The sequence below is a fragment of the Notechis scutatus genome, chromosome 2 (genome assembly GCF_049901735.1).
Source record: "Notechis scutatus isolate UNSWTSFEM ecotype Mainland chromosome 2, rNotScu1.2, whole genome shotgun sequence".
Lineage (NCBI taxonomy): Eukaryota > Metazoa > Chordata > Lepidosauria > Squamata > Elapidae > Notechis > Notechis scutatus.
The window spans coordinates 121,919,127-121,945,536 of record NC_142010.1 but is presented as its reverse complement, the minus strand read 5'-3'; the positions used below and the strand labels follow the sequence as shown (position 1 = coordinate 121,945,536).

Here is a 26,410-nt window from a genome sequence, read left to right as displayed (position 1 = left end):
ATTGTGTTTGAATAGATAGATGTTTCAGATAGATTCTTTTTAGTTAGTTATGATCCATATTCACACTCCTGTATAATTTGGCTGTATGTTAATCCTAGAATATAAATCCACCGCTAATTCCATTTATTTTTAATGTGATGCAGATTGGCTCTTCTTGTGTAAGTCAGTCATTTTATTTTATTTCCTCTATTCCTATCCACCCCTGATATTTTGGAAATATATCAGCACACTACCTTCAATTAGGTGTTGTTTCTGGTCAGCAAGCATACCACCCACCTTGTCAAGCAAAATGCTTCACTTCTGTTGCCTTCATCAAACTGGGCCCATCTTTCTCCACAATGCTGCCTTTGCTTTATGGAGCCCACCATTTTCTTTTTCTTTAAAAAAGAGGGGATTAATAAATTTGCCAGCAAAGATACATGGCCCTGCTATTAGAGGCAACCCTGACATACAGACTGTAATGAGGGCTAAATTCTAAAGGGAATTGGGTTTTCTTTTTCCTTGCTTCTTTCGTCTCTATGCTCTGAACATGTGGTTAGGGGAAGGCAGTTAACTGTGGTTTGCTTAGGGCAGCCAATATAAGCAGACTCGATACCACATGGATTGCTGAAGGGCTCATGGCCTATTTCATGGAGTGCTATGAATCAAGGGATCTCCAGTAGACCAAGACATGTCTCAGACATGACAGAATACAGTAGGTAGCCCACTGCTATGGAGTCACTGCACACCCATAACATGAACTTTGAAGGTGTGGCTTCTTGTACTATGCCTATTACTATATTTATTTCCTAAAAACTAACTCAAGTTGTATGTTTGTGCCATAGTCGGCACACTCACCCACACCACTGATAAGTTGATTGTAAAGAAAAATAATGATTAATGCCATTATCAAAATTGTTCATACTTGTCTTTAATGAACGAATGGTTTTGAGTCATAAATGTCTTTCTTGCTGCAAGTAGAAATATGCTTTTTATTGTACAAAGCAGCCTAAACTATTTTTCCTGCTAACCTCTACCTCTCGTTCAATCGCACTCTTTCAGACAGGCCTTTGATTAATTGGGACTGAAAAGGAGGGGAAATGGGGAGAAACCAGAAAATCCTATTAGTGTTTCTTAGTGGGTAGAAAATAAGAATATTAAAATTTGGTAGCATTTTCCAAGCCTTGTTACCAGCAATAAATATGGCTTTTAATAAGTTAAGCAAACCTAGGAATTAGGATATTTCTCAAAATGTCTACATTTTCAGTTTTCCTTCTAACTATTTATCTTAACATATTCCATTATTTAGCATGATGCATAATGCCCAAAATACAGCTGTAATCAATAATTTTTTGTATCCCCTTGACTTTCTGAATCTGTCTACAGATAGTCCTCCACTTACAACCACAATTGAGCCCAAACTTTCTGTTGTTAAGTGAGGTAATTGTTAAGTGAATTGTGCGTCATTTTACAATATTTTGTGCCACAGTTGTTAAACGAATCTGCAGTTGTTAAATGAATCACTGCCATCATTAAGTAAATCTGGCTTCCCTCATTGACTTCTTGTTGGAAGCTGACAGGAAAGCTACCAATGGTGAGTGCCTGGCCCCAGGACAGTGCAAATATCATTAATACAGTGACAGTTGTCAAGAGGCCAAATTTTGATCATGTGTTCATGGGGATGCTGCAACATTCATAAGTGTGAAAATTGGTCATGTCAGTTTTTTCAGTGCTTTTGTAACTTCGAACGGTCGCTAAACATATGGTTGAGGGCTACCTGTATTTATTTGGCTTTTCTTTCTTCATGTGTAGCTCTTTCAAATGTTGTAAGTAATTTTTTCTTGGAATAGGAATTATTGCAATGGTTTGCTAATTTGCACCTTCTCTTGCACCTTAGTTTTTCCATAAGGAAAAATACATTGATCTCTTTCAGTCTCTAGGCCACGGATGTCAAACTTGCTGTGTCACATTGCCATCATGTGACGTTTTGCGACATTTCCCCCCTTCACAGAGCTGGGGTGGGTGTGGCCTGCGCATGACATATCCATCCCATGGGCCACCAGTTTGACACCCCTCCTCTAGGCCATATAATCTTGGTCTATGTTTAGTGGCATAGAATTGTTACAGAGGTGGTATTCAGCGGGTTCTGACCAGTTCTGGAGAACCAGTAGTGGAAATTTTGAGTAGTTCAAAGAACCGGTAAATATCACCTCTGAGTGGAGATTTTACACTATCCTTCTCCTACAACGCCCACCAAGCCACACCCACAGAACCAGTAGTAAAAAAAAATTGAATCCCACCACTGAACTGTTAGCACTCTGTCTCTTCTCCTGCAGCTTTTAATCAGATTAGTTCATTAGTTCAAATGTGCCTGGATAGTTGATCTATTGCACGGTTGTCAAACTCACGGGCTGGATGTGTCATGCGCTGGCTACACCCATGCCCTGTTTAGCAAAGGAGGGAAAATTACGATACTCACATGACACCGCTGTGACGACATGAATTTGAGACTCCTGATCTATTGCCTATCTTTATATTCTGATTAACCTTTACAATGAAAAGACACTACTATAATAACTAAAGTTGAGAAACAGAATAGGAAAGGGATTGAGGGAAAGATGTATCTGCTGCAGTCTTCCTGTTAGTAACCAGAATTTTGATAATAAGGCAGGGAGAAATACAAATAACAATAAGGAAATTGTGAATGGGAAAAAAAGGGGATCTGAATTTCTTCTTTCACTGCATCAAAGATACAAAGAGCACTTCTGTTATGGCAAGAAGATTATGAAATTTAAATTTGGCAGAAAACCTCTCAGCTGCTGAATTTCCACTCCACTTTTACATGTTTTATGATTTCCATTTTCAGGGAATAGTACGTTCTGTAACATATAGCGAGTATTAATGATGTTTTTTCCTGGTTGTTGGGCCAGTTGCGAACAAAATATTCTATACATGATCGTGATGTGCTACAGCATCTTTTCGGTCAATTGTGGTGGGGGAAGAGACTGAATCAAGCTGCCAACATGGCTTTAACATGTTGTGGTTCATTTAACGGAGCTTGTTCAATCTTTACATTCATGTATTTTCAGTCATCCAGAGGAAAATTGCCCACTGATTGTTATTAGCACAAGTAGCAGCAGTAGTAGTATGCGAATATGAATGTGAAAAATGGAACAGGAAATTGCCTTGTTTAACTAACATTCAACACCACCTCCTGATGATCTGATTCCATGAATCCTTGACCTTGTGCTAAATTATGATGATGATTATTTACAATATTAAGTCTGAGCTCTGCCAACTTCCACACATGCTAGACATTTATCATAACAGGAGGCTAACTAAACATCATACAGTTATTCTTGCTGTTACCTTGACTATAGTAATAATAAAGGCAACTGTGACATCTTGCTGTGGCTGATACAGAAGCATGGAAGCAAATGAATGCATTTGAACTAAATTAAGGAGCAGAACAAAGCAGTGAGATTGGGTTTCTCCTGCTGGAAGAAATTGAAGGCACACCATCTCTATGGCTTTATAGCATCAGATAGAAGAGGGTGCTAATGAAAGGACAATTCAGCACAAAACAGAAGTCATTTCCCAACAAGCTGTTTCTACTTCTTAAACAACAGAAGCACAAGCTTAGTATGTCTCGGTGTTAAATTACATATCAAGTTAATTGTGTCTAAGTGTTTAAAATGCAGAGTTTCTATGAACTATGTTTTAGGCTTGGAGCAAATTTACACCTCCCTCATAACTAATCTTCTTTGCACATAGCAGAAAAACATGTCTTACTTAACCACTGTTTGTTGAGTAAGCCACAATTGCTGGAGAAATACAATGTATAAACCACAGTGGCTGAAGTCCCACAACAGGCCAAACCAAAACTATACAAACCTCATAATAGCTAAGTGCAATGTGTAAATCCATCCACGGATAGGAGTCTTGCTGGCAATAATGAGGATTTATTGGACAGGCTTAATTCCAGATTGTGCAAGGTTCATTTTCATTGGGATGGTGATGGAAGAAAGATTAAGCACACCCGCTCCCTGCCATCTCTGATGCCATTAGGGCAAGAATCTGAAGAAGTCTGGGGGCCTACTAGGCAGAATGAACAGAAGGGGTACAAATACATTTCTCAGGACTCCCTTTCAATTTGTCCTACATATCAAAATAATGCCATTATTTCATAGTGCAAAATCCAATTCCCAGTATTATAGTTTGCATGCTGTTTGATATACCGTGAATCATTTGGTGTTGTCGGGAGGATTCAAATTGAATAAATAAAATAATTAAGATTTCTTGGCAACAGCTTAAAATTCTGGTGTTTACAGTGGGAGTATACCCAGAAGGCATCTGATTGGCAAAGAGTGGCTTAAAATAATTGAATTTGTCTCTTTGTATTCCACTCTTTCTTCTCCATGTCAGCTAATGGTAAACAATTCTGCCTTAGACAATTCTGCCTCAGACTTGGAAATCTTTTATCTGACCATTGTCTTGCTTGTGGCTCTTCCTCCAGTTTCTCATTCTGATTATAATGTATAATTAATTATGTATAATATTATACAGGTTGTCCTTGACTTATGATAATAGAGCCCACAATTTCTGTTGCTAAGTGAGACAGTTGTTAAGTGAGTCTTGTCTCCATTCTATGACCTTTCTTGCCACAGTTAAGTAAATCCCTGTCGTTGTTAATTACACGGTTGTAAGTGAATCTGGTTTCCCCACAGACTTTGTTTGGTCACAAAAAGTCACAAAAGGTGATCACGGGACTCCAGGACACTGTAACTGTTATAAATATGAACCGGTTGCCAAGCATCCAGATTTTTATCACATGACTGCAATGGTTGTAAGTATGAAAAACAGTCATAAGTCACTTTTTTCAGTGCTGTTGTAACTTTGAATAGTCACTAAGCAAAACGTTGAGTCAAGGACTAACTGTAATGTCATGACATGGAACAAGAGAGGATGGTTTTTGGCTTTGCTCTGAGGTTTGCAATATTTGACATCTCCAGATATCATTTTCTATGTTTTATAAGTCTACAGCCTGACTTTCTAATTCTCTGCCATTAAAACAAATAGATTTTTTAAAAGAAGATGTTTTCATGAACTCTAATTCTAAACCGTTTGTGACCCACCCTGGGAGTTCTCTGAAGGAAGGAGAAAATATAGGTTAAATCTGCATGGCCAAGTCATTCTAAAATCCCAATAACAAGTTTCTTCAGGCTGTTATCTTACCTGTAACCACCCATACCTTGTGTGAAAATTTAACCCAAATATTTGACTTTGTGGGCCATCCAAATCCATTTTGGCTCTACAAAAAACTGGAAACTACCGTGTTTCTCACAAAATAAGGCTGGGCCTTATTTTTTTTTGACTCCCGAAAAAACGGCTAGGCTGTCTTTTCGGGGGTGACTTAATTCCCCCCCCCCCCTTGCATCCTCGGGTGGGTGGGCGGTGACAGCTTGGATGTTTGGGAGACCTTCCGCCACCGTTGCTTTCCCTTCTCCCTTGCTGCCGCGGCATTAGAGCAACCAGGAGGGCCCGCCTGTCAGCTGCACTGGGCGCCCCAGGCGAAGCTCTTTGCGCTCTGCCCGGCGCCAGGCAGGGATGGCGGCTGGGCGCTTCTCCCGAGGTGGGCCGATCCTGCGCTGCGGCCTCAGGAGATTCGCCTCTCGGGCAGGGGAGGCTTTGTTGTAGTAGGGTGTCGTTTTTAAAATAATTTGCTTTACCTTTGAAGGCAAAGGGAAGGAGGCGACAGGAGCGTCTGAAACCAAATGTCTCCTCAGGGCTCCGGTTGCAGGGAGGAGCCCTGACTGGCCACACATGGCTGCACCAAACGTCGCGGCGTTGCTCTAACGCCGCAGCAGCAAGCGAGAAGGGAAAGCAATGGTGGTGGAAGGTCTCCCGATATGAAGTGCCCCACCAACGCAGGCAGCACCATATCCGGGCATGCAACAAAAGTACTTCCTAACGGCAAGCCCCCCCCCCCACCATTCCCCCCCCCCCCATTTCGCATGTTTAATATGGGACTTAATTTGGGGGGAGAGGCTTAATTTGATTTTATGCCAATAAAACATGGTGGGGCTTCCTATTGGTGGAGGCCATATTGTTGGAGAAACACGGTATAGCTTACAAAACTTGTTAATAAATTCCAGTTTCTCCTTCATTCATGTAAATGTTGGCATTTGAGACAAATTCTTAAGTTATTCAGATGCATTTGAAAATGTCATTTACTGAGAATATCTGCCTTGTGATTCTGAGCATTATTTCTTTTAATATGTCCCAATATCAGCTACTCTGTTGAGATCTGTCCAAAAAATGATTCATCATTTTTTGTTCATGATGGATTTAGCTTGAAAACAAACAAGCCAATAAATTAAAACAAAATAATTTTTTTAAAACCCAGCCACATCCTCATTTTCCCAAGGAGAATTCCAAATTGGATTAATATTCTTATCTGATCTTAAAGCATTTGTCATCTGGTAATGGAGCCCATAGGGACATTTTAGCTAACTGCAGAGTTGCCAATCTTTTCAGTTTGGGGAAACTGTTTTATTATTCTTTTACTTTCAAATATAGGTGAAATTAGACTGAAGGAAATTGGCATCTTTCACTTACAAACTCTTATTTCACCAGAACAATTGTTATTACTGTTACTACTCTTCTAGGAATAATTCATTGCCAAGATCAAGAGAAGCCTAGTAGCCATCTGGAAGTAATGGATTAAAGTGCAAAAAGGTCTATTTCTCCTCCCCCTCCTTTTTAAAAAAAATAATGCTGACCTCTTTTACTAACCAAATTGACACCCTTCCTCCAGTTGAAATAAATATCAATAAATGGCTATCATTGCAGGAAAACATCATTTATCAAAATAAAAACAGGGTTTTTTTGTTTTGTTTTGTTTTGCAGTAAAGCTCCTCTATTTTGAACCAAATTATTCTACTTTTCTAAAATGCAATTGGAAGAGAGTTCTCTGATTCCATCATTTTCCTAGAGAGAATTCTCATAGGCCTTTAGCTATAAATAGCCAAGTAAATAAAAAGTTTATTCTTAATGGACACAATAAAATTATTGTCTCTGGTAAATAAAATGGCCAAATCAAGTTGTGAAATAATCAGATTTAAATAAGATTAAATTATGTGGATATATATTCTGGCACAGCAATAGGCTGTCCCAAATTTAAATCTGAAACCACTGTAAAAGTCTGACTCACAGACGAACACTATACAGAAGCCTGATGATGGCAGATGAGATTCTGCTGAAACGTTGCTACAACTTTAAAAGAACAACTACAATGACGTGGGAAAATACCGAACAAAGCTGAATGCCATACATGTAAGTACCAAAACTTAAAAACTTAAGAATATATATATATATATATATATATATATATATATATATATATATATATATATATATATTCTCATTTGTTGTTGTTGACAAGTTTCAATAAAACTATTTCATATTGTTTTTTCCTTCTTATATAGACTCTCTGATGCATAGTAACTGTACTATTATTAAAGGATTAACATTTTATAAAACAATTGAAATAAGATACCGTATACATAATAAATTTCCATGGATTTGATATTAGCACTGGATGCTTCTGAGGCATATATTCAAGATCATGGAAAAAGAAGAATAAAATGCCTAAATGAGACATTTTCAAAAGTAAAGTGAAGTATTAACTTTTGAGTATCTGTGAAAACAAGTTTTACCAGAATTGGAACTTAATCCCTCCATATAGTCTTGATACATCCTTGATAACAGAATACTAACTGAATCAAGTAAAACATTGAAAATGAAGGTAAATTTTTCATAAATTATTGGCCTCTCAGTAGAAATAGCAACAATCGAAACGTCATATCTGCTATGAAGAATGCTAGCGGCAAAATATCTAATGGTATGATCTGATGAAATCAATATTTTTAATTTATACTTGATTTCCTAACACATATGGTTTTATATTATGGAGGACAAAATTAATTATTTTTAAGATAATACAGTTCTTCCAAAGATTACACTGATTGAGCTGTTTATCTAACTGCATGTCTATCTCTTCAGGAAATAATATATTGATTATGTACCATTTAGCTGATGGTGACTCCTAGCGACCACATAGATAGGCTTTTTACAGGATGCTCTACCCCCAACATGGTCTTTCAGGTTTTCCAATGATACACCCACAACTGTTTACAAGAAATAATATATATGGTTGAACTATATTCCCCTTCAAGTCTTGCTGAGCTACCTCATTGGGAGGCAAGAGGGGTTCCTGGGAGGAATAAGCAAAGAACCGTATGAGGAATTACACATCACCACAATGAGGCACTACAGCAGGACTGAAAAATGAGGGTGCTAGTGGCACCTGCAGAAAAGATATTCGAATAGTAATTCCACCTACCTATGAGCTAGCAGGGTAGTACACTGAAAAGAAATCATTTATTTGTTTTCATGTTGTTGTTTTTGCAGAATCTTAATTGAACTGTTTTAATTGGTCTTAATTGAACTATTTATGAAAGCAGATTTTTATAATAGAGAAAGTAAAGTGAAATGCCCTAATCCAGATCAATACACATGTCTTTCAAACTTAATCAAACACACAAGTCTTGGAAATCTATGATATAATTTTCACATTAATTAAAGCTGTCCCTCTTATAACCCATAACATTTTTTTTGAAGATTGTTTAGCCTTATATTCTTTGCTGCTACTGCAAGTAAACCACCTGAATATTAACATAAATATTTATCAGATAGTAAATTGCAGTTAATCTCTGTGGGCGCTTTTGCGCAGGGGTGTCTAACTCACAATGACACATTGTCATCATGTGACGTATCACAACTTTTTCCACCTTTGCTAGACCGGGGGTAGGCATTTGGCCCATGGCCCGCAAGTTTGACACCCCTGTTTTAGCAGATATCTCCCTAATTTGTGAGGTGGCAAACTTCATTTGGAATTACAAGTTACAAAATAATGTCTAATGAATAATGTCTTCCATTGATTGATTGATTGATTGATTTCATTTATATGTCATCCTTCTCGCAGATTCATGACTCTGAGCAGCCCTGAATAAAACCATAAAAAACAGTAATTACACAGAACACTCTACAATTAAAACATTGATATGAAATGGGCTAGAGAGAGAGGGCATTATATGTTACACGCAATATAATCACCTCATTAAGTCTCCATTTCTGTGAGGCCTCCAAGCCTGATTACATAACTAGGTGGTTTTAAGGGACTTCCAGAAGATCATCAAGGATGGGACCAATCTCATCTTGGGGAAAGATTATGTTCTACACAGGGCAGTCATAAAAGCCGTTTCTCCTAGGTCCCACTAGATGTAGTTTCTTAGCAGATGGGTCCCATACCATACCTCTTCTGCTAGATATGGGATGATGGAATGAGCAGAAGTACTTGGTGGTGGTTACCAACTAGTTTCACAAATATAAATTGATTGGCATGAAATACTTGCATATTTCCTATCAAGTAGACATAGGTCATGAACTAAAATTATAATTGGTGCAAAGGTGAGTGTATCAATGGTTATACATAAGAAAGCAAGTTAAATATCACCTTACATTTTCCTAGTTATCTAGCTGCTATAAACAGTCTTAAATATTTTCCATGTTGTTGGAAGGAAATTATTGTCAACATGTTTGAGGTTAGTTTTTCCATACAAATATAAGCCCAATGTTTCTTACCAAGATGTTTTAAATAATGCTGATGATCAATGGTTAGACATACTCCTTTTAAAATATTATTCTATTTACCTAACAGTAAGGGAATAAAAATTCCACATCAGCATTAAGTAGAGCATCTGTGTTCAAGATGGGATAAAATATGTCTGACACATTTACTCTGGACTATTTCCAATTGATCCTATTCATTCAAGCCCCATATTTCTATCTCATTATGCATGGAATATATCCTTCATACTAACTGTCCACCATTCCAAGTTTAAACCAATATGGTTCAAACCAAAATTACATAAAGTAGCACTTTTTTAATCATGATACTGTATCCAGTAAGTGGCTGAGGCTACAAAAGAAATCTCTCTATCTACTACATGTATAGAAATAAATACAGGTAGTCCAGAGGTGGTATTCAGCAGGTTCTTACCACTTCTGGAGAACCGGTAGCAGAAATTTTGAGTAGTTCGGAGAACTGGAAAATACCACCTCTGACTGGCCCCGCCCCCATCTATTCTCTGCCTCCCGAGTCCCAGCTGATCGGCTGGGTCTTCTTTGGTTCCCGTGCAGAGGAGAACGGAGCTGGAAAGCAGGTTAGTGGGGTGGGGAGGGAATGGGGATTTTGCAGTAACTTCCCCTGCCATGCCCACCAAGCCATGCCCATAGAACTGGTAGTAAAAAAAAATGTGAATCCCACCGAAGTAGTCCTTGATTTACAACCACAATTGAGCCCAAAATTTATGTTGCTAAGTGACACAGTTGTTAAGTGAACTTTGCCCTATTTTATGATCTTTCTTGCCACAGTTGTTTAGTGAATCGCTGAAGTTGTTACGTTAGTAACAAGGTTCTTAGGTGAATCTGCCTTCCCCATTGACTTTATTTGTCAGGTTGCAGAAGGGCATCACATGACCCTGGGACACTGCAATCATCATAAATACGAGCCAATTGTCAAGTGTCTGAATTTTGATCACGTGACTATGGGGATGCTGCAGCAGTCATGTGAAAAACAGTCATAAGTCGCTTTTTCCAATGAACGGTCACTAAATGAACTGTTGTAAATTCAAGACTCGCTAAATAAAAATCTTCCCACTCTTCAGGTTCTCAGTCAACTGAGTTTGGATATAACAGCTCTTAGCCAATAGTAACCTATAATATAATAACACATATAAGTCCCACATCACCACTTTCTACTTCTTGATGTTTAATTGCTAGTTTATCAACAACAAGAAAATCTGGAAAATTCAAATTTGCATTATCTCCATGCCAAATCTGACAAAGGGATATCAAATGAAATGCTGGAAAAAACCTGAAGATTTTTCATCCATGCTGCTAAGGAAAAGTTAAGGGAGTTGTGTTTCTCCCACTCATAATCAATTGTAATGCTTCCACTGAAATTTACCTCTGACCACAGTGCCAAGATAACTATTCACATTCAGGTGCCCAAATAGGATTAACTGGACAGCAAGAACATTGTTACTGTATTGTTTATTTCTGAGGAACAGTTTTAATAAGTATAAATGTATACATAGTTGTGAATACATGAAATGGTTACATACAAGAAAATAAAAGAATAGGAGAGGTGCTCTTTGGAAATCCAATGTGGAAGGAACTTTAATCATCTGTCCTCTCCTACATGGAAATTTTCTTTTTAAACATTCTCCCTTATATGTTTTTCAAAGGCTTTGAATGGGTTAGCTTACATGGAAATAAGAAACAAATTAGAGAAATAGTGAATATAGTAGAATATGTTGGAATGTGAATGGAATTAGCAAAAGTGAATATATTTCAATTTTTCTTGTTCCAATAATATATGTAGCGTTTATGTATCAGACACAGGAGCAATAATTTTAAACAATAACCATTCTTGGCAATCCATGATGTTATTGTCTACTAACCTTTGTAAAATGAAGAACATTTTCCATAAAACATAATTCCTTTGGGACCAGCCATCACAGGATGACATCCCACTTCTAGCAATCTCATTGTTTCCTTGATCTGTCCATTTGATCAGCAAGTAGAAATTAATTTGATTGCTAATTTGCATTTCCCAGGCTAATCCATGAATGGTGATGCACTTGACCTAAATATTGCAGGCTATTATTAAGTTTCTGATGTTGCACTCCAATCAAACTCATTTAAAGTACATACACAGGAGAGCTGATTATTTACAAAAAGTATACTTTTTTGTTGCTTTTGAGGCATTCAAAAGGCAAATAATTCTGGCTTTTACACTTATTAAACAAATGGCATAAGAATCATGAGGAGGGTTTTTCTCTTGGTTGTTTTACTGACACTCCCAGAATAATTACATCTATAGAATCTTTGAGAAGTCTAACATATTCAGGGAGCCCATGGTAATCAAATAATAGTAGCAGATCACAGGCCTACCTAAACGATCAATAACAATAACCTGATACACAACACAAACAATGCAGAAATGGGGCAGAACTTTCTCCAGTATGGATGTAAAAAGCTATAGAAATCATCTATAATTGGGGTAATTCCATGCCATTAATTAGAATACGGGAAATATCTTCCCACACATACTCAACTTTAGCCCTCGCCACATAAAAACTCAACCTTAGATCTTTTCCATGCAAAGCAACAGCCTTACCATTGAGTTATGTTCTCTCTGGACTGTTCTAACCATCAGTCCAGTGACTTGATTTATCTCAAAGGACCTCCACTCTTCAAAGACATCGTTCATTTCCTCAACCTTTCTTAATAAAAGAAAACTCCAAAACCAGATACTTGCCTTTGGGAGGAAAAAAAAGATAAGTCACTTGCATCTCCATTCACTACCACCCAAGAAGTCTGGTCTTCTGTCTGTTTGTCTGTCTAACTCCAGAAACTTCAGAAATAATTCTTTCTGGAAAACACAGTTTCTTAGTAGAAAATTATATTTCTTAGCACCTTCTTATACATCAACAAGTTCTGGAATCAAAATACTTTAGTTTAGTTTTTGAGCAGACTCGAGTTGAGCATAACTAAATGAAGGAGTCAGTTGAAACTGTTAGGTTATTGGCATAAACTAGAAGATGCCCTCCTGTACTGGTTATTCCAAAACTTCTTCAAAGTTAAGACTGTTTTGCTTAAGAGGTTGGCAGGGGAACTCTAGTAGGATATGATGGAAAGGGAACTCTGTTGTTTTGCAGAGAGAGGACTTGTCTTCAGTAGCACTTCCCAAAATTGTTCCATTTCACATTAATCCAGGAAAGATCTGGGAATGGAAGACGTTTCTCTACAAATGCCCTCATGCAACAGTACGTATGTGAGGTTTTTTTAGGCTTAAACACTGCAGATCTCTTAGCCACGATGCACATTCAAAAACTGTGTGCCTCCATCTCCACCCAGTGTGATAGTGATTTTTTCACAATATATTTGTAAAAAAATCTTTGCTAAAAATGTGAGTCATCATACTGCCCTCCCACAACAAAATTAAGTCATTTTTTTTAGGTTCTCCACATCTGTACTAAGACAGTATGTATTTATAAATATGCTAAGTGAAATCGAACAATCTTGAATTCAAATTTTAAAGTGATCGGTTGGTAGCAGGCTACTGGGAAATCTTTCCTTCTCCGTCTCATTTCTGTCTGAAAAATGGGGATAATCTTTACCTCTGTTTTCATTAAGTTCTTGTGGAGCTGCATGACATAGGGAAACCTGGGTACCATCTTGTGGTCAATTGAACCCTCCAAAAAACACATATAAGCAAATGGCACTGGCTCTTTTGCTTTTGATTGAAGCCACCCTGACTCTCAATTCTACTAATTGTTCTTACAGCTGTATAACGGAAGAAAAATTAAACTGCGCACAAGGGGGAAAAAATTCCAGCCATTGGCAACATCTAAGGTGGGATAAAAAGCTGAGGCTTGCTAGAATGTAGCACCCATCAAGAATTGTCGCCTGGGTGAAAGTCTGCATACAGTATGATACACCTGCTCTCAGGGTGGTTGATCTGCAATACAGTCACAGAAAGCAATGAACGGTTTTCTGTGGTACGTCTTCACCACTGCAGACAGTTAGTAGTCATATATTTCCGCCAAACATTTTCAGGATGAATCACTGCAGCAGGAGTTGGTGGATACGCCTGGTTGGCAGCCCATTATGATGTTTATGATGTATCCACAGAGGTTTGTGTTAGGCTTTCTCCAACATATCTGCCTCCTACAGAAACATAAAATCTTTCAGCAATGGCAGCTTGGTTTTCTGGGTTTGTTTTTGTCTACCCATGTCCCACACCTCCACCCCTAGCCATACTTTGCTGAAGAAAAACCAATCCTTTCCTCTTCTTCCTTATAATTGCTTTCTTCTCCTGGCACTCAGTCTCAAATATTTGCTTTAAGACAAACTACTCTTCTAGTAGACTAACACCATGGTGTTAAAAATGTGGCATGTTCATAAAAGGCAGAATAAGAAAGACAGGTGGGAATTGGAAAATTGGTCACCATCAGATGAATCAAACACATTTTGTCATGAAATGCCACTTCACTGTTAGACAGGGTGGGCCTACTTTGCCTACAGCCTACATTGGGAACACCTATGAGAAGATCCTGCTTATGCCGAAACTGAATCACACGGTAACAGCAGATGTAGGATTGACTCCACAGGCTACATGCATACATCCCATTATCCTATGAAAAAAGCGTAGTCTTCATCTAACTAAATATTCATCTAATACAACTCTGTTCAAATTATTGGACTTATGTTACACAATTTTCACTGCTTTCTCGCTCTCCCTCCTTCCCTCCCTCCCTCTCCCTCTCTCTCTCTCTCAGGTTGCCCAAGAGCCAAATTGATGAATTTCAAACAATGTATAAAATTATGCAAAGAACAATATGAAAATAGGTTAAAGTTAAAGGTTTGCTTTAAAGGTTAAAGCAAAGGGAACTTCTGGCTCAGCTGGCCATCCTCAGGTGAGGATGCAGAAAAAGAGGAAGGGATGTATTTCTATGATGCTCAAAGGAGCACACCAGAGGTGGTACTCAGCTGGTTCTGACCAGTTCTGGGGAACTGGTAGCGGAAATTTTGAGTAGTTCGGAGAACCGGCAAATCCCATCTCTGACTGGAGATTTTACAGTATCCTTCCCCTGCCACGCCCACCAAGCCACGCCCACAGAACCACTGAAAAAAATTGAATCCCACCACTGGAGCACATGTATATGTATGGGTGTGGGTGTAAGAGGAAGAGACTAGTATTTTCAGTAGGTGAAAATGAGCTTCGTGGGATTACATATTGGCAGTTTGAGAGAAGCTATTATGTATTGGCAGCACAAACTATGTGTTTTATATTTGTTTACTTTATCTTAGAAGTTGTTTGAGGAAATTGGGTGATTTGCAGGAGGCAAAACGTTTTGGGTGCAAAAGAAGTTGCTCCCTAGTTTATCAGTTTGTCTTTCTTAGAAACAGGTATTTTGTTATGCTAGTAAGTTGGACAATTACCAAACTCTACAGACAGCCCTTTTGGGATAGTGCTCACCGCAGGTCTCAAAAATTCAAATGGGACTGTTAGCCCCCAAAACTAGAGACCTGAATATTGAATTTTAAGAAGATCAACCATCCTAAAAGTGGTGTTTACATAGTTTATGGAATCCCAGGAGCCCTTCTGACCTCCAGCATGATATGTAATATTCCATGCATATCCCTTCCCATTCACTATACCCACACATCCCTCACCCTTCCTCACAATTCACCAATCCCCAGTGTCCAAGCAGCATATCTAGAACAAAGAGGAAGTCAGTGGTTTTCCCCTTCCTTCCCTTTTCTTCCCCAATGATTCAGATCATGGGGTTTCAGCTGCCATTGGCAGGAAGAATCCAGTCTTCTCTTTCTTGCTGCAGCTGATAAAATCCATCAGTTAGGTGATATGGGAGGGGCTTCCTGCAGCTTCCCAGTCTAAATACTGCATAGTCCAAAGCCTCCCAGGTTCTTAGGGTATATCTCATTTCTTGAAGCCAAGACTTAAATAACCCAAATTTATCTCTTTCATCTGAAGACTGCTGTGTCATAGTTGAGGATTTCTCCTGCAATTCTCATTTCTCCCCCCCTCCCCCCCACACACTGTGCTTCCATAAATATTCTGCACATTTTGGCAACTCTCTGCATCCTTTGTTAAAATGGTACAAGTCTATTTACAAGGGAACAGGAGCGTTTGAACCAAGGTTTAATATAACCAAACTAAAAAACTAGAATTACAATCTCCTCACACCCCAAAGTTGGATGTTCCTCCTCCTGTCATCCCAAGCTGATCAGTATATGGGAGTTGGTGGTAAGAGTGGGGGGAAGGCCACATGCATATGTCAAAAGAATATGGAAGTGGGCAAGGGGCAGTTGCAATGGAGCAACATTGGCAGAGAATACACCCTGTCTACATACTGAGCAATGTTACTTCCTTCCAGGGGTATACCATAATCATTGTGGCAAACTTTGTGGAAAAGGTTACACACTGCACTCTTAGGCATTAACCATCTCTCTAAAATTCAAAATTACCCTCCTGCTTCATCAGTGATGTGCTAACTCTTTAAATCCCTAAATTTTGGTAACATGGAATGCTTGACCGACTTCTACTTTCACACATCTGTCTGGCACACACTAGTATCATCTGAGATATGTTTTGGAATATCCAGGTAGATACAATGAATAGCACATCTGAGTTTTGATGCTAGTATATTCTTCCAAAGACAGATCCTATAAGGGGCTGTTCATTATATTCCCTCTTCTCTGGACAATAGTTGGCTCTTGGAGCAGAACATTCAGGAAAGTTGGATTGGCCAAACTACCCTTGTTTGCTGAATATGATCCTTGTCACAGTCTTTTGTATTTACATGTTAGCTGGTTTGAATCCTAGTAGTGAAAGGAAAATAGAAATTTTTGAATTGGTTTATTTCCAAATAAACACACATGCATACCTTTTATGAAATTGATTCCAAAATGGTGTAATTTAAGAGCATCAAATTTCTGCTTCTTGTGTATGGGTAACAAATGATGAGACTAAAAATGCTGAAAGAATATACTAGAAACATATCATTGCCATCATCATCATCAATCGTCAACAGCATCATTCAATGCTTCGACCAATTGCTCCTCATTCTGCTGATACAAATGGAAGAGACATCAAAAAGGTACATATTTTATTTCCTACTACCCAAATCTCCATCCCAGGCTTATCCCAACATGGACAATAGCAGGAAAGACAGACTGAAATGCAAAAAGGGAAAGCAATGATATATGTCATTTCTGGAATAATAGGTTTGAGATGACTAAAATATACTTGCAATTTCTATTCTCATATAAAGAAAACAGTATCTTTCTTCCTGCACCATGAGCATCTTTCTTTTTTCGTTCCTTGTCTCCTATCACTGGTATTTGCATTTCAGTATATTATTTACCTTCACAGAAACATAGGTCACACACCAAGATGTAATGATGTGTACTATTACATGACTCATCCTACAACTATGTGTCTGTCTATTACTTTTATGGATAAAATATTGGGACTCTTTTAAACAGTATGTAATTTATTACAAAAGCTAAAGTCTTTTAGAGAAAAAAGAAAAGTTGCTTATTATTATAAGCAAAAACCTTGGATTAAAATAAATCACAATTTTAATATGAATCCCTGCTTGATCTGCTACCTCAGATAAGCAAATGGACCAATGATTAATTGTGAAGCACTTACCCCATCATTAGGTTTCTAGATCTGCTTCCAACCAATGTATTTGACAGCTTCCAGGCCACTAAGCTACCTTCCTCCTTTATTGCCTGCAGAATAGGCACAATACTCCAAACTCCACATTTTTTCAGAGGTTGGAGGGGCATTTCTGATGATACAGTACTTAACTTTTGGGGTGGAGGGGTCCTTTGAATGAGTGTTGACTCCTGGCAATTGCCTGGACTAGTCTCTGCAGTTTTGTTGGCAAGACCTAGAGAAGTGGTTTGCCATTGGCTGCCTCCTAAAGCTGAGAGAAACTGAAAAGCCCAAGTTTCACCCAGCTGGTTTTATACCTAAGGCAGGATTAGAACTCATGGTCTCCTGGTCTGTAGCCCAGTGTCTTAACCATGACATCAACTGCATATATTATATATAGCAGTTGAAGAAGCTTCTTGGATGAGAAGCGAAATGTCTTCAAAGAAAAAGCAGAAAGTCCAGTTGCTTCTTGAAAAAGCACCTTTGGGACAGGACATAAAATGAACAGTTACAGGAACAGCGTATTTCTAACCTAAAGAAGAGAAAGACTAGGGGTGATATAATAGCATAGAAAGATATAATAGCAATAGCACTTAGACTTATATAGTGCTTTATAGTCCTCGCTAAGCAGTTTACAGAGTCAGCCTACTGCCCCCAACAATTTGGGTCCTCATTTTACCCACCTCGGAAGGATGGAAGGCTGAGTCAACCTTGAGCCTGGAGGGATTTGATCTACCAAATTGCAGTGGGAGTAGTTAGCAGTACTGCACTCTAACCACTGCACCACGGAGACTCCATAATAACAGTCTTCTAATATCTGAGGGACTGTCACAGAGAAGTGTGGGGGGGGTGTTGACCTATTCTCTAAAGCAGGGGTCCCCACCCCACACCCATGGCCTATTAGGAATCAGGCCACACAGCTGGAGGTTAGTGGTGGGTAAGTGAGCAAACCCCAAACCATGCCCCCTTCCCCCTCCTGTGGAATTTTTGTAGAAAAATTGTCTTTGGACTAGAAGATCTCCAAGGTCCTTTCCAATTCTGTTGTTTTGTATTCTAAATGTACATCTCCAGCTGACCCCTTTATTTTTTCTAAGCAGCATTTTTTTTAAAAAAATGTGCATTAAGTGAAGCACTCTGGTCTTTGCATTGCCATCAAACAGCTTTTAGTAGCAAGGAATGGGAAGTAGAAATAAAGAGAAAGCCACTGAGTTTGAGGTCACATAGTTTTTTATCTACGATTTATAGCAGTTGCCAGATGGAAGTAAAGCAAATATAAATTACTCAGGTAAAGAAAATCAGACAGTGCATATGCATGCTTGAACCCAAAGTATCATTTCTGTCTTTTGTAATCTCTCTCTCTCTCGGTCCCTCCCTCTCTTTTTCCTTGAGAAGATATATAAGGGAGGATTTCCTGGGAAAGACATTTTATGTTTTACAACTAGCAAATCAATCTGTGATTTATCTTCAAAAGACACCTTGGATACAATTTTCTCTTATTTCCCTGCAAAGAAAGGATATTATTTACAGAAGATCTTGGACATGTTGAAGAAATGCTTGGGGGAGTATTGGATCATGCAAAATCCATAGACTTTTCCTTGCACCCCCACTGTTGGCCTTTTTTGACATGTGAGTTTGGATGTTGAAAAGAATCGAAGTCAAAAAGGTTAAAGGATGAATCTAACATACGTTTCCCCCATCTGTGGAGAAAATGATCTTGCCCCCTTAGAGAGGAAACTGAAATTATCCTATGATGCTGGAATGTCTTCCCAGGGACCACTAAACTGCAGATTTCATTTACTTCTTTAAAAATGGATGATGTGCTGTCCACTGCAATATCAACAGCCCTTCTGCTTTATATGTCAGCTTTACAAAGATGGCTAATAAGAGGGGCGGGGAAATAGGTGTCAGAATGAAGAATTGGAATCGAGATAATTTGGGATTAAAACTCCACTTTTCTATGAAGCTCCAGACAATTTTATGTGAGAATAAAACTCAAGACGGAGAAGAAAGAAAGTGTTGTTATTTTTTAACCTGAGCTTTTAAGGCAAAAGAAAAAAGTAATATAAATGTAAATACTGTACATCAATCATTCCCCAAAGGAAATATCCTTTATAAACGAGAGACATTCTGCAATGAATTTAGGTTTAAGTTAAACATACTAAGAGTTTATCACTTTTATCCTTTGTTTATACAGTATGTGTTCCTCTTCCAGATATATCTATGCTTATTTCAGCTGTAAAATGGGCCTTACTTTGGAAATGCTCACCCAGCCATACTTAGTAAAATAAGCTAGAATTGCTTATTATTATTGTTATTTTCCACCAAGCCCTGGATTCATTGGGATTTGTCCTAGTAGCACAGTCATTTAATAAAACTTCATTCCAGCAGAGGAGGCCCTTACTGCTATTCCCTTAGTGTGAAGCTAGTATAGGAAGTTCAGGCATTTCATCTTTAGCAAAGGAGCAAGCTGGCACAATAATCAAGCTGTGATTGGGAACAGAGTGTGGTACTTAATTAAGGCTCTGTCTTTTATTCTCAGGGCAATTCAGCTGGGCTTGAATAAACTAGAGGACCAGGGCATGGTGGGAATGTCTTTCGAAGGAGCAGGAGAATTGGGTCTCCCGGGCTGCCTCATTAGCATGACAATATCCCCCAGGATGCACTTGGCATGATGTAATGCTCAGAATTAGAGAGATGAAAATGTTCCTTGCAGGGGGCTGCAACATTTGCAGTGCGCACTGGCTGTTACTTCGGGGCATGGAATTTCTGGGTCCGTCTTTCGGCAAAAATTGTTTGCTAATTGAGAGAACTTAAGCAAACAACATGCTATTAACTCCCCCTCCCTCCTCCCAGCTTTTCTCAAGCAGCACTAAGAAACCAGCAACCTTGGCGATACTCATCGCAAGAACTTAAGAAGCTGAACCATTCTACCAATAGTACCTCTTAACTCTTTTGAACAAATTCTGCTTCAAAAGAATTGTAATGACCTGCGGGGAGCACAGAAAAAGCCTTTTCACTGTTAAGAAAATATACAAGAAAATCTGACATTCAAAAATGCCTCTAAGCCAGTGGATAGCCTCTATGGTGACATCCCTGTGAAGAAATTCAAAACATAGAGCCATTTTGCAATAGAGCAGTTATCTACCAGGCCTATTTTGCAATCCATTGCCACCTCCCAAAATTCATTATAGGAATGCCATGAAACACATTCACACCTTGAAAACCTTGCTGGTGGATATAGATATCCAGGCTCAAGTTTCATTACCTCCAGTTGCCAGCATCTGTGGATCCTTTGAAGGCTGAAAAAACCAGCATAGATTAGAGAGAAGTGTTGAAAGGACAACTAGTCTACTCTCTTAAATGATATGACCAAATACTAAAAACTATACTTCCAACAGGGCGAACTGGTGACATTTAAATCTAAAATTCAAATTTAGATTTAAAGTTAAATCTAAAGTTCATATTAAGACAGAGAAAGACTGATAGATTGCTAGAGGAAATAGGGATGGCTATTCTGTTTCTGTGTTCATTTTCAGTGTCATTTAGATTAAGATCATTTAGATCAGTGTCATTTAGATTGTGCTGAGGCCCTAAAATAGAAATTAATTCTCAGAGTTGGGGCTAGCAGCTGCTAAAAGTTGAGGCTAGCAGCTCCAAATTTTGGGGAGCAGTTGGCCACAGTTGGGGCTAGCAGCTGCTAAAAGCTAGCAGCAGTAGGAAAGAAAGAGTGAAGAACCTTTTGTTTGTGAAAATGAGTATAGAAAATTAGCAGAGTTATGATTGGTCTACAAGCTGCAGTTGGGACACAATTGTGGTGGCCAATTTCTAACTGGGGTCTCTGTGTATCATGTTACCATCCTGTGGAAGCAATCAGGCTACTACTGATTAACTGCTAAGCCAACCTGGAAGTTTTGCATATGATTTTGTACAACTGCAATATCTAAAGTGCCACCTTTATCAATGCAAATTGATGGTAAAGACTGTAAGGCATAGGATGATTGTATACAATCATTTTATCTTGCAGATAGTACCTGTGCTCAGCAGTGTCCTCTGCCTTGAAATCCTTGAGGCATCAATTTTTAGGTTCCTGTTGAAGATATATTTCTTTGCTCTGTTCTTTTCTTTGTATTAATTGAAGTGTCCTTCCTTCCTTCCTTCCCTCCCTCCTTCCTTCCTTCTTTCTGTGATTGATAATTGATGCTGATGATGTTGTTGAAGATAGATAGTTAATTGATATTCCATTTTATTGTGTACAGCACTTCTAATTAATTTAAAATTTTATCACTTGTCCAGTGACTTCATGTCTATTTATTTATACATTGACAAAATTTATATTCCATCTTTTCTTTAGGAATGCAAGACGCTTATAGGGAGGCAGGTATCTACTTTAATTTTATATGTACACGATCACCAACTCTTTGAGATAGGTTGGGCTGAGAAAGAGATACAAGTAATCGTCGACTTAGTTCATTTAGTGACCATTCAAAGTTAAAATGGCACTGAAAAAAGTGACTTATGACCATTTTTTACATTTATGACTGTTGCAGCATCCCCGTGGTCATGTGATCAAAATTCGGATGCTTGGCAACTGGTTCATATTTATGATGGTTGCAATGACCTGCAGTCATGTGATCAGCTTCTGCAAATTTCTGACAAGCAAAGTCAATGGGGAAACCAGATTTACTTAACAGCCATGTTGCTAACTATGGCAAGAAAGATCGTAAAATGGTGCAAAATTCACTTAATAAGTGTTCCTCTTAGCAACAGAAATTTGGGGCTCAATTGTGGTCATAGGTTGAGGACTACCTGTACTGGCCCAGAATTATTCCCATGCCTGAGGGTGAATGACCCAATCCTGGTTCTTATTTTGCAATTTTAAACTTTGCTTTGCATTTCACCACAAATTATGTTAGAACTTAATACTCTTAATTCCTTTAACAATCTACAGTAGTATTTTTATTAGCATATTGATTAATATTTCTTAACATCTTGTTTTTTCCTTGAACTTTTTAATCCTACAATATGTTTTCCACATGCCCAATTTCATGCATACTTATTTTATAATTTTGACAAAGGATATTTAGTTATGGAAGCATATCTTAATATTTATATAAATATCCAATGTGCAAAATTCATTTTAACAGAATTGACAATTTGTTTTTGCTTATTTGTTATTTATTTATTTAATTTATTGGAATTGGTCAAACAAAAACAAGAACAAGAATAAGAGAATAAAAATACAATGATAGGGACGATAGGCACTTTAGTGCACTTATGCATACCTCCTCTACTGACCACTTAAGTATGAAGTAAGGTCCACGGAAGTCAATTTGTGAGTAAAACTGTGAAAATTTGTAGCTGAGGCAACTGAATCAGGTAGGGTCTTCCAGACCTTGACAACTCTATTACAGAAATCATATTTTTACAGGTAAGTTTAAAACTATTTACATTGAGTTTAAAGCGGTTGTTCGCATGCATATTATTGTGATTAAAACATTTAAAGAAAAAGTCATTTACAGGTAAAACATTACTACATATAATTTTGTATGCAATACCTAGGTCTGACTGCAAGCGACTCAGTTCTAAGTTATCCAAACTGAAAATTTCAAGCCTAGTAGCATAATGAATACTATTGTGTACAGAAGAGTGCGAGACTTATTGTAAGTCTTCCAGAGTCACATTGTTGAGTTGGGCAGCCATATAAATCTCATACATCCATGCATGCATACACACACACACACACACACACAAACACAAATTGAACTATATCTATAATTGCATTCTAGCATAAGTAAATTGCTAGAGCCTCTTAATACTACTGAATATGTGGAAGTTATGGCAACCCCATAGGTATGAAATAGCTAATTGCATGTTAATCTTAATTATTTGGGCATGAATATTTATATATAGGTGAAATGTTCATCTGTACACTCTTTTTTCTATAATAAAGTATGATTATAAGAAAGGAGAATAGAAGGCTACAAATTTTACAAAGTCTATAATGAAGAGCAATTGACAATTAGCAAAATGTTGAATCTATCCAGGACTTTACTGGAAATAATTATTTGAAATTGCTGGCACGCTTGGCTTATGATTCAATGTCCTATTTCAACTCTGTGCAACCACATGTGTTGGACTTCAACTGTCATCATCCCTGTTCCTTGGGAATTCTGTAGCTTGTGATTCCGATACATTAGGAGGATGGCAAATTGCGAAAGGCTGTGGTACTATATGCATTCATAGCAGTTGATTATACTGCAAATATAGTGCTGGAGCTATGAGATTCTTTCCCATTATAAATCCAGCTGGTTTCTTCACTTTGTAATTTGTGTTTTTTTTTCCAGAAAATAATTGGAATTCAGCTGCTCTATTTTTTTTTTAAGATCTCCAGATATATATAAATTGTGGAGTGATTGCAGCATACACACATTTTGAGCAAGCATTTTCCCCCTAGAAAATCATGACTTGAGGTTAGGGAAATTCCTTTTGTGGGTTTCACACATCCTTAGTTTAGTCTTCATTGTCAGCCAAGCTTAGGACTGGCACAACTGCAGAACTAAAAATATACCTTGAGCATTGGGTGACTCATTTGGTGGTCCTTAGACTCTGAAGACACATGGCACACAACCTTTCAATCAGAAATGCCCCCTACCCACCCTCCAAAAAAATAGTAGTGGTCAAAACACTAGAAAGAGAGAAAACTCTAATAAAAGAGGAAAGGCTCTTCAAGATATTGCCTCTAAGGAGTCAAGAAAGATAGATTGTTTTAATGGATTTGCTATGACTACTTCAGAGATACATCCTGCATCTGTGAAGTGGGCAGGGCAACCATGAATAAAAAAATGTGTTGCTGGATGTACAGCAGAGCTGCCTGCAAACATAAAATGAAAACACGATTTTTCAAAGGATACAGAGGACATCCCCCTGAGGTATCAAACATGAACAAAGTAAAGACAAAAAGGATCTATCATAGGCTTCTCTTGTTTGTGTACAAATTCGGAAATTGTTTAGAAAAAAAATGCACTTCTGTTTCTCTCTCTCTCTCTCTTAACAAGAAAAATATAGGGGGGGAAATCCGTAGACAACAAAATGGCAGAAAGAGTGTTAGATGAAAACATTTGATAAAATGGTACCCACTGTGACTCTGTTATTCTATTGTGCGCAACTCAGTTGGCTGTTTTGCCTCACTGGCCATCAAACTAGAAGCATTATTCAGTCCTATTTTTCTGAGTGGCTAAATCCACAAATGCTTACTCACTCTTTTTTTTTCCCTTCCTGATGGGTGAAGCATCAGATAAAAATTTGACAGTGGTAGTAGATATGTAAGGTTTGCACATAAAAAAATCAAGGGTATAAAATTGATTCCCCATGTTTTTATGAAGAACCCGAAATAAAATCCTGGAAGGAGAAAATAAATCATGTGAAAGGAAATCAATTGATTTAGGGTACAACTTCCATCTTCCATAAAACCATCCCTCTCTTTATCTTCCTTACGCCATGCAATATTTCTGTTTTGGTGTTAATACAAAAATAAATCCTAACATTTCTTTAATACTTAGGACTACCTGTCAATGAATACTACATTGCACTAGAAATGTTTTAATGACAGAAGGAAGGAAGTTTGTGAATTTCAATCTATCAGCTGCTTTTTTATAAGTCATCTAGATCAGGGGTTCCTTAGCCCCAGACTATAGACTAATACCAGTAACAGTACACAGCCTGTTGAGAACTGGGCCATGGAAGCAGTAGATAAGCGCACAAGGTTCAATTTACACATGCTTGGTATTAGGTTGCCCATGCAAAACAACCCTTCACTGCCCCTCCCAGTCCCCAGAGCCAGAAAGTTTAGGGACCACTGATTAGAGGACCATTTATTTCATATTAATTTTGATGAACTTTTCTCACTTCATGTCAAAGAAAGATTGAAAAGTGGATTGATTGTCTATATCTGTGCCATTAGTTAATTATAAGCAGAAGTTTTTTCTCTTACTTAGGAGCTACAGATATGCAGATATGTTTTACAGAAAAGGAAAATAACGGTGATATTTAGAACATGGTTTCTCTAAAAATGGTCTCATTGAAACCACATTGGTACAATCTTAGTCATTTACAGTCACCATTTTCCACAACACATTATAAGTGATAGTAAGCATAATTAAGATGGAACACATGCTTGTAAAAATGTTTGTATCCATTTTGGGGAGTTGTTTTAATAAATATTGAGGAGTTATGTGTACATTATACCCAGGTGAGATGCAAAGAAGAGAATGGAGTAAGTAAACCTCATATGGAAAGTGTTAGGTCAGACTGTATAGCTGTGAAGAAAGCCAAGCCTGATATTTAAGGAGGATACCAAATAATATTTAGAACATGGTTTTTCCAAATCAAGGCATGGAGAAAGAAATGAACACTAAAGAATGGAGCTTTGCTGCCTTAAAATTTAGCTGTCAGGAACTTCATAAATATTATTGTCTTATAACATGAATAAGAGGAATGATTTGGGAAGGGAATGTATTTTGGCATTAAAATAATTTCTCCACTACCTCAATTAGATCAAATGATCTGGAAAGGTTCTCCTTGGAGAAATCAAACTAATGTGCAGATGGTTGAAGGGCCTGATGCTTGCTTTAGAGGTGTTGATATGAGCATTAGTCAGCAACACAGATTGCAATGAAGTAAGTGAATAATGCTGTCATAGCAGTCATTCAAAACCATAAATTAATTATTCCACACTGGTAATTGAAACCATTTTAGGAATCAGGTTTCGGGAATACTATCCAATGCTCCCTAGTAAATTTGTGACTGTTTAAGGCCACCACAATGTCTGTAGGTTCTATTTAGATTCACAGACATTACACTGAAGAAGATACTACATAATAGTAGGCAATTAGTTCTGCTAAGCTAAGGCAACAAAATGGCTGAAAGACTCTTAGGTTTACTAGTATCATGAACCATATTTTCTGCCATTGGTGGGGCCAATGGAAAACTTTTCAACAAATAAATTATAGGTAGTCCTCAACTTACAGTCACAATTGAGCCCAAAGTTTATGT

General features: G+C 37.9%; 1 protein-coding gene across 10 annotated transcripts in view; it reads right to left on the bottom strand.

The window, feature by feature from the left end:
* Positions 1-26,410, bottom strand: part of LOC113417412 (uncharacterized) — a 233,977-nt gene that overhangs the window by 104,394 nt on the left and 103,173 nt on the right. For 6 of the 10 annotated variants that reach the window (XR_015747719.1, XR_015747720.1, XR_015747721.1 and 3 more), the window contains one exon: positions 21,391-24,757. The exons of 2 other annotated variants lie outside the window; for them this stretch is intronic. The gene's annotated coding sequence lies outside the window, so the exon portion shown is untranslated. Of the gene's footprint in view, positions 1-16,580; positions 16,765-21,390; positions 24,758-26,410 lie in introns of all 10 variants that reach the window. 2 more of the 10 variants (XR_015747723.1, XR_015747727.1) reach the window with 1 other exon arrangement.